A 15,152-nucleotide genomic window follows, 5' to 3' on the forward strand; every position below is an offset into this window, starting at 1 on the left:
GCTTTCATGCAAGTACAGTCTTTGCCCCCGACAGCTGTCCCTTCCCATGGTGCTGTAGTGGCTACCACTGAGGTTGTTCTTCTGGTAGCTCAAGGTGACCCAGGGTCACGTGAGGTCGCCTTGGCCCTCATCAGGTGATCAGTGGCCATGCTGATAAAGGGCTGGGACAAGGCCAGAACCTATTTAGGAAAGGGCTGACTTGAGAGGATTGGAAATGGCCCTGCCAAGGGAGAGTTCTCACCACCTGAGACTTGGATTTGGGTTTCTATGCTGTCATTAACTCCTTTTATGACTGGCAAGTCACTTGGTCTTTCTGCTCCTCGGTTGGGCTGCCTGGGATTGGGGATGTAGCACAATGGTGGAGGTCATGTTTAGCATGTCAGCCGTAGGTTGCCAGCAGTACCATAGCAAAGAAAACCAAGAGTGCCAATCCCGTGACAGTGTCGTGAGGAAGCAGAACAAGGCCTAGGCAGGATGTGACACATGAGTATCGGTAGGTGCTAGATATTATTACATCACTCAGCACACCCTATGTCTTGGTGGGTTGGTTCATTACACTATTAAGGCATCTGGAGTTTCACGGAGCAGTTTGAACAAATGAGCCTTTCTTGGACTCATGGGGACTGTTTTCTCCTCTTTCTGCAAGCTACATAATCACCCCATTTTTCTCAACCCTAGACAACTGCACGGTTCAGCTAAGTAAACCTGTCGCTTAGCCAAGACTAAAGTCCTCACCCCCAGGACGTTTGTTTATAATGTCACCTCACTATTGGGCAGCCTCGCTTTCAATGGCCCTGGCTCACTCAAAAACACTTATGAAAACAAAGGACAAAACTCACGTTTTGACCAGACAGATGCTATCCAGGCGTCTCTGGAAGAGGAGGTGTCAGGGCCAGTGTGTGGCTGGGGTTTCAGGTGCTTGGAAACCAAGTGGAGAATGAAAACCCGTGGAACTTGCTCACGGGGCAGTCTGTTCTGGACCTTGAAGGAGAGCTCTGGAGGCCCTAGCTGGGCCCCGAGAACTCCAGGCCAGGAGCCAATGGCAGAGCTGAGGCCCATGATTTGCAAAGGGACCCTGTGGGTGTCCCAGCCAAAAGGGCAGGAACAAAAGAGCTACGAGCTCAAGGGCAAGCATTCCAGGGCTGTTTTTGCAGGGACTGCGTTAGGACAGTGGCACACTTGTTCCCTTTGGCATTCTTCTTTATAAGGAGTTGGTTATTCTTAGCAAGTCTTTGAATTTACCAACTCTCTTCGATCCCATATGATTAGTCCCTAAGGGGCTGTTTTTCCATTTGCGCTGCATTTCAAGGCTGACGGTGGCCCTCAGGATCCTGTGACATAGCTTTTCATATATAGGTCCCCATACAGCCTAGCACCAGGTGGGTATTGTGGGATAGAAATGGAGCAGGAGAACAGCATCACCATGGGTCCTGGAGGAATAGCCAGCCTTGGGAAAGGGATGAAACCACTTGGAAGTGAGCTGAAATCTCATGCCCAAGAGCTAACGTAAGAGATAAGTCTGCCCTGGTATCTCCTGTCTCTAGGAAGGTATGCGTTAAGGTCAAGGCACCATTTCTCAGAAAATGGTGAGGGCAGGTAGGTACTGATAGCTGCAACTGCCCACCCCTCTGTCAGAGGAGGCCTCTCAGTGAAGGTTACTCAAGCTTGGCTGGTAGCTCAAAGCAGCCAGCCCTCCAGTTCTCATGGTCTCCCTCCTCATTAGTGTGTTGTTCTCTCTGACCTTCCAAAGCCATTTATCTTCTTCAGCATCCACTACCCCTCTCATGTTTTAGGGATCAAAGAACCATTGTGATGGGTGTGGCTGTATGAAAAAAAAAATGGAGACACAAGTTATTGGCCCTTGACAATGATTGGGCAACAAGGAGGATGGAGAAGCTTCACAGGGTCTCCCGTCTGCTTTCTGCTGCCTTAATTCCCCTGGACAGTCAAGGATGTGCATTCCTGGATCCTCCCTGGTCTTGGCAAGTTCCAGGGGGCTCTTCTGGAGTTCTATAAATCTAAGTCTTTCGACAGGCCCGTGGAGCAGGGCAGAGAGAATGCAGAGCATTTCCCAGTGTTTTCATCCTCCTGTGCGGAGTGTCCAAGGCTGTGATGTCCCCATAGGTCTGATTTTATAGGAAGTAAGTATATAGATGAGCATTGCTTTCCAACATTGCCCTCCATAGGGACAGTCCTTAGACTGTCCTTGACAGCAAACCCTAACACACGGCGTTTTAAGGCAGGGCTTCTGCCTCTTCAGCATCAAATTCTGTTGTACCACCTTCATCTGAGGAAGCTCTCCTCATTGCCCTGCTTCATCTCAGTCCTAAATATGTCATGGTATGGTGACTTACGATGATTACTACTGTCCATCTCACTACTGTACACACACATACACACACACACACACACACACACACACACCTGTCCATATGTGTATGTGCACACACAGAGACATATATATATATATATATATATATATATATATATATATATATATATATATATAACTCATTAGGTTTCATATAAAGTGTGTTTTGCTCACATTATATTTTCATCATTCTATCTCAACTTGTCTTTTCATCCTCTTTCTCTTCATCATTATTGTTATTTTTTAATATAAATATTTTCTCCATTACATTGATTTTTTTTCCCCTGCTGGTTTGTTTGTTTTGGTTTTTTGAGACAGGGTTTCTCTGTGTAACAGTTTTGGAAGTCATTTGTAGACCAGGCTGGTCTCAAACTCACAGAGATCCACCTGCCTTTGCCTCCCAGGTGCTGAGATTAAAGGTGTGCGTTACCACCGCCCAGCTGAATTTTTACAAAATGTTGCATGGTTGCTATGGCAATGGCTTCGCTTGTGTTACCCGAGTCCCAGCCTTATTAGCTGTCTGACATCTCTGAGGTATACCAATCAAACTGACTCCAGTGAAGGCTTACCAAACGTACTCCTCAGTACCAATTCCCTTGCCAATTTATGCACTGACCTACACACCATCAGTCTTATTTTCTCAAAGAGCCGGATGTTCTTATATGATTCTCTGTGTCATTTAATGCAGTGCCAGAGAGAATGCACAATAAAACCCTATTTTGGAGTGCATTCTAAAAGTGCATTTCTATAAAGCACAATCTAAATCCTGGCCTGGCCTATAGGATGCTATGTGGCCCAGCACATCCTCACACTAATTTGTCCTCACTTTCCAGCCTCCCCATCATCTATTCTTGGATCCTGAGCTCATTGTGGTCTTCACCACACAGCCTTCCAATAAACTGTTCCCTTTCCCAGCAGTGGCTACTGGCTGGCTTCTACTCACCCTTCAGATGATATCTGGAGTGCCACCTCCCCAGAGATTTTCCTTGCCCTCCCCACCCAAGTTTAGTACCCCTCTTCCTCTATACTCTCTCTCTTTCAAAAGATATTTGTTAATTTTTGAAAGACTTACGTGCATGAATATTTTGCCTGAATGTATGTATGTGCACCATGTTCATGCCTGGTATCCACAGAAGTCAGAAGAGGGGGTAGGATCTCCTGAAACTTGAGTTATTGATGATTGTGAGCACCATGTGGGTGCTGGGAATCGAACCTGGGACCCTGCAAGAGCAGCAAGTGCTCCAAACCACTGAGCCATCTCCCAGACTCTGTGTAGCTTCCTGTTCTTTTCTTCCTCGGTGCTTACCACCTCCTATTATTAATTATCTGTCCCTCACTCTCGGCTCTTTTTTGATGTGTCTCTTTTCTTAGACAGCGAGCTCCTGGGGGTGGAGAGGATGTTTCTTCACCTCCTTCTCAGCCCTCAAGGGTTGGCTCAAATACTCATTAGATGATGAGGAAGAGAGGCGGCGAGGGACTAAGCAGATAAATGAACATTTAAGATGGCAAATTCTTGACCCAAGGATTCTGCCCCTCTGAAGGGCTTTCATGCTCCACTCTCCTCTCTGTTGTAATGAATTTGGTGCTTCTAAAATAGGTGGCTTTCCCCTAGATTATTTTTATAGAAAAAAGAGGCAAATATAGAGATAATTGTTGATTCTCACTCATCAAGTCCCTGTTCCCTATCACCAACATCCTCTCGAGAGCCTGCTGCACAATTCCTGGGAACCACAGGAAACAAGTCGACTGACCACTTGAAATGCTCCTACAAAAATAGACCGGATTTGACCTTCTTCCTGTGAAAGGATGCTTTTCCTCAAGGCAAACATTACAGAGAAATTTTATCTGCTTTTAGGAGCTTCTCTCTTCAATCATTCTCTCAGCAGAATCTATCTGGCCAGACTCAGATTTCCGTTCTGAAATTACCTCCATGCTGGCTGGGCCATTGCTGTAGTCAATTGCTCATTTATTATTTTGATGCTGTTGTTTGTGCATTAAAATGAAAAGATGGGAAGAAATCAAGCTGCTGGGCCGATCCTCCAGGAGAGGAGGCTCTTTCCTCCCCCGAGCTCATGTCTCTCTCCCTCCCTCCCAACAAGTGTGAGGCTTTCTTGTTCTCTGTTCTCTTATACAATCCCTTACTTGCAACCTGCCAAGTTACTGCTAAGTAGTTGAACTTAACTTGCCTTATCTAAGGAAACTAACTCTGTAGAGTAATTACAAACACTTCCCATAAGCCGAGGTCAGCCATAAATTCCTCGAAAGAAGACTGTCATTGACTTGTCACGCCCTGTTTGTGTCCTGCCTGCCGGGTGCTTTAGCTTACAAGCAGTTCTTCTGGGGAGTCGGCAGCACAATGATCTCAAACAAGAACTTTCTCTTTGAACAACAAAAACACATGGAAGCTTGGAAGAGGCTTTCTTTTACTATCATGGAATCTCCTAAAGACATGTCTTCTCCTGTACCACAGGGGAATGGTGCCCCATGCCTCAGAAACTGGGCTAATTTTTAGATCTGTTGTGTCAGTTCAACAAATAAGCAGGAGATGGACAATTCACCTAGGTTACTTCAAGTATAAGACAAATACAAGAAAATTAGAATATATACATAAATAATAATGAAAATGATTTTTAAGGTATATGATTACTTCTGTCAGAATTAGGTCTCATTAAATTTTCTTCATTTTCTTTTCTTTTTGACAGAGTCTCGTGTAGTCCAAGCTGGCCTTGGACTCCCCGTGTATTAGAGGCATACCTTGATCTCCTGATCCTCCTTCCTCTATCTCCTGAGTGCTGGGTTTATAAGTTGTGTGCCTTGATGCTGGGCTCTTCTGTTAATTTTTGTATTAGAAATGTAAACATTTTACAAGGTGGGGTTATATAAATATACACATACATAAATGTATCATAATGGTTAATATTGACTGTCAACTTGACAGGACCTAGAGTGTCCGAAGAGACAAGCCTCTGGGATGTCTGTGAGGGATTTTCTTCATTTGGTTAAATCAGGAAGACCTACCCTAACTGTGTATGAGAGCATCATGTGGGGTGGGGTCCTAGACTTCGTCAGAGTCAAAGTGTGAGCCCAGAACTAGCGTTCTTCCTCGCTGTCTGCTTCCTGAAGGAGGACACAGTGAGAGCACAGCCTCCCACGGCTGCCACTGTCCCTTTGCTGCCGTGGTGGACTTAATCCTCAAACTTTACAACAAAATAAAACCTTCCTTCCAGCGGCTGGTTTTGCCAGCATATTTTATCACAGCAACGTGAAAACTCACTAATAGCAAGCACTGGTCCAGAGAGTGGGGTTGTTGCTGTGGTAACCCTGACGGTGTGGTTTGTAAGCCTCTGGAACTGGTTTGTGGGAAGAACATGGAAGAGTTCAGCACTTTGGGCTAGGAATGCTAGACGCTATAAGCAGAGCTCAGTGGGTCATTTTGGTAGGTGTTTGGACGATCAGAAGGCCTTTTTTTTTTTTTTTTTTTTTTTTTTTTTAAGTTTTTCAAGACAGGGTTTCTCTGTGTAGCTTTGGTGCCTATCCTGGAACTCACTCTGTAGCCCAGGCTGGCCTCGAAATCCCAGAGATCTGCCTGCCTCTGCCTCCCGAGTGCTGGGATTAAAGGCATGTGCCACCACCACCCAACCAGAAGGCTTTTCTTATAAGGCCTTTTCCATCTGTTTGTAAGCACCAGGAGAGCAGGGAGATGCACTATAACAGTTTACACCAGCAACTCCAAATCTGAGGACCTGGCTTCCTGTTTAATTTGGCACCAACTCACTGGTGACTCTGGGCAAGTCCCCCAGACCCCCTGAGTCTCAACATTCTCTCTCAGAAACTGAAGATGGTAATAATCCTGTATAAGATGGCCAGGGAGAGTAAATGATACAGTGTATGCAACATACTCAACATTATACAAAGGCTCAATGAACATGATGAGCTACTGTCTCTTCTTGTCCAATTCCACTGCCACTCTCACCTTCCTAGTCTACCTGCCACAGGTCCCTGTCACCAGGGTTAGTTCAGGCAGTGTTAACTTAAGTGAATAAATAGAATCTGCCCCTCTCCACTTGTACTAGACGATAGATAAGCAGCTTTCGCCTTTCTGCGTGACCAAGTCTGATGTGTGGCATATTCCTTTGCTCAGAGTCTTTGGCGCCTGCCTTTGGAATTCCTGGGAGATCTGAGTTTCCCCTCCCAGCTGCTTCTCTTATTATCAGCACAGGACCTACCATGGTGCTCACATCCTGGGCTTTCTTCTCTGTGTGGCCCAAGATGGGAAGATCCTGGGGATTATGACAAGTCCCTCTTCCTAGTTCTAATGTACCGGGACAATTAAGCTTGGTAACTCATGTCTAGCAAGTTACCTCAGCAATTAACCTCACTGTGTGAACTGTGGGCCTCAGTAACTCTCTTTTGGTATTAAGATACAGAAAAGTAGTTCTGCCCAAGGGAAACAAACTTGATTATTTTTCTTCTTTGAGCAAAGTCACTGAAATATCTCCAAATCTACTCTGTTTTTGTTTTTTTTTTTTAAAGCAGTAGCCAAGGGACACTGCCAATTTCAATGTTTATTTTTTTCTTTCTTTCCATTACTCTTATTTCCTCTACTGAATAATTGTTGTTGCTACTGGGGGAGGAGAAAGCAAAACAGAGCATGAGGCTCCTTGCTCTGTTTCACGGCAGGAGGCTGGGCCATACATGAGCACCTGGACATGATGTTTGTGGGTTTCCTCTGAGGCTTTGCTTTGGTGGGACCTAATACAAAGGCCCAGACCTGTAGAAAGTCTTTCTCAGTCCTGCCTGCCAGCTCCCAAATAACCACATGGAGACTTCTTATTAATTATGAAAGCTTGGCTGGTAGCTTAGGCTTGTTTCTAACTGGCTCTTATCACTTAAATTAACCCATTCCTATTAACTTACTTCCTGCCTCATGGCTTTATTACCTTTGCTCTGTACTGCCCATGCTGCTTTCCTGCTTCCTCCATGTCTGGCTGGTGACTCTCCTTCTTCCCAATGTTCTCTCTGCCCCCAAAATCCTGCCTAGCTATTCTTTCATTAAACCAACCCAAATGACACATCTCTACAGTAAACAAAAAGATTAATCCACAAGACAGAGCATTGGGAACTAAACCAGAAAGTGGTTCTGAAGAATTAGCTAAGGCCTACCCACAGCATACAAGCAGGTAAGTCCACCATAGAGGAAGTGACACTCGGCACTGAAACACAATGATATTGTTGTGTTTTTGCTTCTTCCTGCCCTCACTTTTTTGGGTAAAGTTGTTTCCAAGAGTTCAAGAATCTGATGTGTATTCCTTCACCTAACCTGCATTTAATGAGCACCTAGTAGTACCAGGCATGGAGAAAGGAGTAGAGAATAAGGCACACATAACGAGGCACTCTTGAAGTTCAAAATTCCATTAGGCAAGACGCAAGGGATTCTGGATGAACTGGGCATTAGAACAGTGAAGTGGGAGGTTTTCAGGGAGCCACACGTCAAGTGATCTACAGAGCCTGAGAGATGTCAAGGTGTCCTGGAGGAAGGGTTGTTCCTACTGGGAGGCAGTAGAGAAAGGCATGTGCACAGGTACTGAGTCCAGAAAGAGCATATGTCTGTTGAGGAACTAAAGAGTCCATCATGGAGGAGCAGAGAAGGCTATGGCGGGGACAGCTGACAGGCCACTTGGAGCCTCGTGGGCATTTATTGGCAGGACCGTGGAAAACGACCAGACAAGGCAGGGTAGGGAGTGACATCATCAGATTCACAATTTTAAAAGGACACTCTGGCTGCTGAATGGAGTGGTGGCCAGGTAGAGCAGGGACGTGCATGCAGAAGACCACATAACAGGTAAGGGAGCCTCCCATGCGTGGGTGTGGGCCCTGGGCAAAGCCACTCTTCGCAGCTGCCTGTTTTGGGGGCATCAGTCCAGGCACCTTCTGTAAGGAGGGGGCAGCATGCCATGGGAACATGGGACTCAGATGTTAAGCAGCTGACTGGAATGAAGCGTCATGATGGCTCGGACGCTGACACTCACCCTGTTGTGCCAGGCTGGACCCTGGGACTGTTGTCCAATCCTTTGCTGCCTGTTTTCTACTCACAGGAGCTTGGACAGACAGCCAGTCCTTCAGCAGAGGAGTGTGACCTCAAGACCTGCCTTTCCAGCCACTCCGCTCTGTCCTTTCTGCCAACTGCTGTCATTTTTAGGAGGGGTATGGCTAGGGAAGACAGCCAGTGCTCCAGATTCCTCCCCACTTCCAGTTCCTCTGGCACTTGGTGATGCCAGAGAAGATGACTGAATCACCTGCCTGGCTCTTTCATTTACTTTGAAAATACTCCCGCCCCACCCCCCACCCACACACACACTGAAGCTACTATGTTCCAGACCCGTTCTCTGATGGGGAGCACACCTACAGAGTTTATATTCTAGATGGTTTCCCGGGGACCCACTTGATTTCCAAGCTGTCCTGGTCTTTGTATTGAGAGAAAACAGACGGCCCAAGAGTTCCCTGGCATCATATCCATAGTGGCTTCCACCAAGAGTGAACTTCCAGTTTCAAAATATGATCTTGCTTCCCTCTTGGTCCATACCTCTCTGTATCAGTCCTGTCATCATTTCCACCTACCTCAGAAAGACAGGCTATCTCTTTTCCCTTAGGCTCGGAGTGAGCCTCATGCTTGCTGTCTGTTTCCATTGGGGGTAGGTAGGGCCCCTGTCTGCCTTGCTCAGCTTTTTATTCCCAGTTTCTCACATAGGTCTGGCATATAAGACATGTTCAATAAATACGTTGGCTCATATAAAATACAAAACAACCCAAAATGGATTGACGTCTTACGCATAAAATCAGAAACTATAAAACGGTTAGAAGAAAATACATGAGAAAAAAATTAACAGTGGTCTGAGGTAGGAGTAGGGTTGGAAAGATGGCTCAGTGGTTAAAAGTATTGGCTACTCTTGCAGAGGACCAGGGTTCAGTTCCCAGCACCCACATGGTAGATTACAACCATTCGTAACTCCAGTTCCAGGGAATCCAATGCCCTCTTCTGGCCTCCGTGGGCACCAGGCACATATATGATATACATACATACATGCAGGCAAACACTCATACACATAAAGTAAAAATAAATAAATCCTTGGGCCCGAAGAGATGGCAAGCAATCCCACTCTCAAATATATTGAAATCATTGTATTAAGTAGACATCTTTATCCCCACACCTCTTATAACCAAGATGTCTTTATCCTTGCATCTGTGGCCATCAAGGTGAGGAACCAGCACAGCCTTAAACAAAAGAAGAAACTGCTATCATTTGCATCAAGATGAACGAACCTTGAGATATTCCCAAAGCAGATAGACCAGGTCCAGAAAGACAAAGATCTTGCTTATGGGTTGAATCTAAAACAAGTCAAATTCATAGAAACGTAGAGTGGTGGTTGCTTGCAGATAGGGAATGGAAAGGAGGGGATGTTGACACACAGTTCTGGTTAGTCAGGATGAGTGAGTTGTGGAGATCTGTTTGCAGTGTGGTGACAATAGTTAACAATAGTGTGTCCTTGGGGCTGAGGAGATAGCTCATTTGGTAGAGTGCTGTCCAGCAAGCGTGAAGTCCTGAGTTCAATTCCCAGAGTCCTATAAAACCAGGGTAGTGGCACACACCCATAGTCCTAGCCCTTGGGAGGATTATGAGGTCAAAGCCATCTTCGGCTACATGAGGCCCTGTTTTAGAAAGAAAGAAAACAAAGAAACTTAACTTCAAGCCAGTTACCTCACTGTTCAATTCCAGCACCAAGGAGGCTGAGGCAGGAGGATAGTGAACTCAGAGGCAGCCTGAGCTCTATAGCAAAACCCTATCTCAAAGGACAAAAAGATCCCAAAGTTTTCTAAAGAACGAATAGAAAGGAAAAAAAAAATCAGGCAATAATAGTGTATCCTTAAGTGCTCACCAGACAACTGAAAGCTATGGGAGGTATGCTAATGAGATTGATGGCGGAACTTACTTCACATTTACACATGTATCACCATACCTCATTGTATGTGCCGAACACACACCGTTTAAAACCAATCATATCTCAAAAACATGGAGTAAAGGTACATTTGTTGGACGGAAAAATGGTGGGATAGTGGTGGTGTGTCCACCCTATGTGACACATTTTGATGACACGGTATGTGTGGCCTCATGTTTTCTCAGGAGTCAATGCTTGATTCCCCAGTTATTAACCCAACTGTGAGAATTTTGGTTAATAAAGTCGACCTGAAATCCTATTCATTTTCTAAAACCATTGACCCCCTCCTCACAAAGCATTCTAGCCTTCCAGAGTCACGAGACTGAGGGAGAGGTGAGATTGAATTCGATTATTATTCACTAATTCTTCCAACAAATGCTTAATGGCTGTGACTGGTCAGGCACTGAGTGTGAGGGGAAATAAGAAAAGCCAACTGTCAGCCCCCATTGCGAGCCTTCACCCATCCAGGGAGAGCTGAGGAGCAAGTTCAGGGCCTCACACATACCAGTTAACTGTTCTGCCACTGAGCCACACACTAGCCCGGAATATCTCCTTTTCGTTTTCAGAAGTGAACACCTGGGAGCTGGAGAGATGGCCTGGAGGGTAAGAGCTCCTGTTCCTCTTACAAAGGACCGGAGCTTAGTTTCCAGCACCCACATTAGGTGGCTCCCAACAGCCTGTAACTCCAGCTCCAGGGGATCTGACACCCTTTTCTGGACTCCAATGGCACCTTTACTACATGCACACTCCCCGACATACACATAATAGAAAAAATTAAAATTAAAAAAATGTGAACTCATGACTAAAGACAGTCTGAAATGGTGCCTGTTCCCCTCGCCCCTACTGAGCCGTGGGTAGCAGAAGGGCACAGGGTATGAATAGGTGGGGAGAGGGCAGGGGCGTTCTCTGAAGAATTAGCATTGGAAGCTTTAGGGATGTGTAGGAACTTGCCAGGAGGGGTGAGGGGTGTGTACGAAGCCACCTGTGTCTAAGACTGTCCTATTGGAGGAGGCTTTGGGAGCCCTGTCAACAAGAAGCTGTCATGTTTCCAAAGGTGTGATGCTGACTCCCTTTCTTTCAGTTGTGATTTTAAAAGGCAATAGCAACATATATGACTGAAAGGAAAGACTACAAATTACATACATGAATATAATTATATATACGTGTACACTATAGAATACACACACCCCTCAAAATATGACCATAGCCAGCACTGGGTGGTAAGATTATAGGTAAGATACCTATAATCATTTTTAAAATTTGTTTAATGCCTATTGTTTTATTTTTTTTTGTGTTTCATAACCTTTCTTATATAACCCGAGACATTTTAGTAATTAATTTAAAAATACCAGATATATCCCTTGCTAGTCAAGAAGTTAGTTCCTTGAGTTCGTGCTGAAAGTTCCTCGCTCAAAGCTCCCTTCAGGAAAGCAGGGATCCCCCTCCCCCAAAAGTGAAGCTTGAATTTCTCAAGCGGGAGGTGATGGCTCAGGGACCCCTGTTATGCATTTAGTATAGAAGAGGGTCTTCTCAGGTGGTCACTTGTCTTCATCTGACCCTCATTCCCTCATGTCGCTGTCAACATACAGCTGTGGCCAGCCAGATGTGCACCTGTCCCTTGGTTCACAGTGTGCCCGCTATGGACCCTGACAAGGTCCATAAGCCTTTGCGTTCCAGTCCTTCATGTGCAAACTTAACAGTCTTATGAAGAGGAGGACATGAGACCGTGCATCTCGGCTTGTGTGGGCACAGCCACACAAGGTTGGCTGTTCTCATGCCCATGAGCTTCTCCTCATCTTTTCCACCCACCACCTGGGGAACATTGTTCTGAGGTAGCTGGTTCCATAAGCCTAAGCCAGACAGCAAGAACTGTGCCCTCCAGAATGGCCCCAAGAGCGCTTACACACAAAGATGGCCTAGAACATAGCTTCTGCTTACCTGCTGGCACGTGGCTGGCTTCCTGAAGAGATGGCAGAGCCTCCCGAGGTTAGAAAATGTCTCTGGCCGGGAATCCCTTAGGAGCCTGGCTGTGCCTGGTGCCTTCTGCCCTCCAGCAGAAGAGGCCAGCACTCTCTTTAAGCTGGGCCTCTGGCTTCTCTGACTCAGGATGTCTTAGGTCATCCTGAGCCAGCCTTCCCCTCCCCACCTTCCCTGCTTCTACCTGCCTCTCTGGACATTTGTCACCCTCGACTGCCCCCCCCCCCCACACCCCGCATCACCACACAGGTCCTGTCTGGGTGAGAGATTCCTACATGCGGGGCCACCATGCTTTCCCAGTGACTCTCGGAACAAACCCAGGCTTTCCAGACTCCTCTCTCCAGCTTTTGTTTTGGGTGTTTACAGTTCAGAAAGTCAGCCCACTCTTCTTTGTCCTTCCTGTCTACCATGCCATCCGGTCCTCTGACTGCTGGTCCCCAAACCTCCCTGGGCTTCCCGATGATAAATGCCTGCTTCTCTTCCCTCGACTGGTAGCTATGCGGCTGCTGGTGGAATCTCTGGCAGAGGACCAGAGTGTCCGGCACATAGTAGGACCTCAACAAACGCCACACGAATGAACAAGTAGCACCATCCGACTATACACAGGGGACTCAGAGCAAGCCAGCCTTTCAGGTGGACAGCCGGCCAAGCCACCAACCTCCACACATGCCTTGTCTGACTCTGGGGCATTCAGATTGCCTTCAAGCTCCAGCAGGCAAGCAGGTCTTCCAGCAGTGACTGAGTAGCAAGGGTGTGTGTCAGCCACATCTTGAAGGGAGTGAGTAACTACCCAGGCAGGGTTCAGCTTTAAATCATTGCTTACACTGTGGTCATCTCCTGAAGCTCCCTGCTTAAAATGGAAAGTGACATTACTCATGACGAAGGGCAGACAATAAACCAGCCGTTGAGGTGGGGCTGGACACAATGGTGTGAGTATTCCTGGGGATGAATGAGTACATCTGCCCTGAGACAGTTCAGTCATAGAAGGGCTTTGAGTTACACTTCCAAATTAGCTCATCACTCAGCACCTTGCTCTCTGGGGTGTCTGGTGACATCTCGCTCCTCAGCTATGACAGGCTTGACAGGACGAATGTTCCTGAATCAAGATCAGAAGGTGGGAGAGTGAAGCTGGGACTCAATCTCAGCTCTTGAAGTTCCTAGCTCGGTGACCCTGAGTACATTACTAGCCCCACCCCCACCCCTGGCCCACACCCTCAGGCTCCTCCTCTGGGAAAGGAGTTAAATAACCGTATCTACTCCAGGTCATTGGACTAAACTAATATGAAAATCGGTGGCACACTCCGACTCCACCATCTGGTATGTGATTGACGGTCCGTTGGTGGTGGCCGCCATTGGTGGCCATGTTCTCTTGCCGTCTTCTTCCAGCAGTTTCCACTGCTTCTCCATCCACATGCTTTCTTTCCTTTGTTCATGCTGCTTGGCCGGCAGGAGTCAGCTTCCACCTCTAACACCCTCCTGAGCCGAGTTCGTACCCCAGCCTCCCTCCGTGGTCGCCAGTCTTCATTTTCAAGTGGTCTTGCATTTTGTAGAAGTCTGTCAGCTTGTATATCAAGACCTCCTCCCTATCTGATACCTGACTTGTCACTGTTGCTTTCCATTTTTAGAATCCATGACCCAGGACAGCATCTAATAAAATGCAGGAGAATGAAGCAGTCTAGTTTTCACAAGATCTAGAGCAGACACAAGGGTGTGAGGTTATCGGCGTTCAGCGTTGGATTCCAGGGCTGTAGCAGGATGCTAGTACATGCAGGTAGAAAGCAGAGTGGGCAACGTCTACTTCTATAGGAGATGGGCATTGGGTAGCCTGGTAACAGGATTTTTTTTTTTTGTTTTGCTTTGTTTTCTTTTTAAAGCACTACAAGCCGGGTGGTGGTGGCGCACACCTTTAATCCCAGCACTCAGGAGGCAGAGGCAGGCGGATCTCTGTGATTATGAGTTCCAGGCCAGCCTGGTCTACAGATTGAGTTCCAGGACAGCCAGGACTGTTTCACAGAGAAACCCTGTCTTGGGGAGTGGGGGGGGGGAGGGAGCACTACAAATGTAATGGTTTTATTAGGAAAGAACGTATGACCATCTTTCTAATAATACTTTTGTCAGAGTTCCGTAATTAGATCCATGTTTTTCTCATGAAGGGTGCTGTTTGCCTACAGCAGGTTATGCACATGTTGAGACATACATGTGTTGAGACCCCTAACTTTGCATGGTATAGCTCTAGACACTGAGCCAGGAGCATAGCTGTCTTCAAGTCTTCTAAGGGTTGGGGGAGGCTCCTGCCTTTGACCACCTGTGACTGTATTAACCTGACAGCCATCTCAGGGCGAAGCCTGCTCACTCATGGCTCACTTTCTCAGCATGTTGAATGTGCAGCCTTCACTGTGCTGAGCACATTGTTCTATAGCATGGAAGACATTGTCAAAATAAATTAAGGAAGTGGTGGTAAGCCCTGCATTTTAGGACTTTAACCACTGTGGGAGATTAATATGCACAAATAACTCTTACAGGGAAAAATGTGACAGATGTCACAAACAATGCATCTAGGTGTTCTGTTTCTTGAGGCAGGGTCTCCCTGTGTAGCCTACGCTGGCCTGGAACTCTCAGCCCTCCCCCGCTCAGCCTCCCGAATGCTGGTATTAGAAGCACCTGCTACCATACTCCACCTGGCATCTGGGTTTCGTTTTGTTGCTGGTCTGTTTGCTGAGGGGCTCACACCCAGGCTGGCCTGAAACTTGCTATATAATTGAGGCTGGCCTTGAACTCCTGTTCCTCTTGCCTTTACCTCCCAAGTGCTG

General features: G+C 46.7%; 2 protein-coding genes across 8 annotated transcripts in view; one reads left to right on the forward strand and one right to left on the reverse strand.

Annotated features, from left to right (window-relative positions):
* Nucleotides 1-15,152, forward strand: part of LOC107401216 (uncharacterized) — a 385,225-nt gene that overhangs the window by 285,374 nt on the left and 84,699 nt on the right. The gene's annotated exons all lie outside the window — the stretch shown is intronic.
* Nucleotides 1-15,152, reverse strand: part of Fgf1 (fibroblast growth factor 1) — a 98,040-nt gene that overhangs the window by 35,188 nt on the left and 47,700 nt on the right. Inside the window, exon 1 of one of the 6 annotated variants that reach the window (XM_076555099.1) lies at nt 12,304-12,477. The exons of 4 other annotated variants lie outside the window; for them this stretch is intronic. The gene's annotated coding sequence lies outside the window, so the exon portion shown is untranslated. Of the gene's footprint in view, nt 1-839; nt 976-12,303; nt 12,478-15,152 lie in introns of those variants that run through there. One more of the 6 variants, XM_015995816.3, reaches the window with a different exon arrangement.

Source organism: Peromyscus maniculatus, chromosome 19 (genome assembly GCF_049852395.1).
Source record: "Peromyscus maniculatus bairdii isolate BWxNUB_F1_BW_parent chromosome 19, HU_Pman_BW_mat_3.1, whole genome shotgun sequence".
Classification (NCBI taxonomy): domain Eukaryota; kingdom Metazoa; phylum Chordata; class Mammalia; order Rodentia; family Cricetidae; genus Peromyscus; species Peromyscus maniculatus.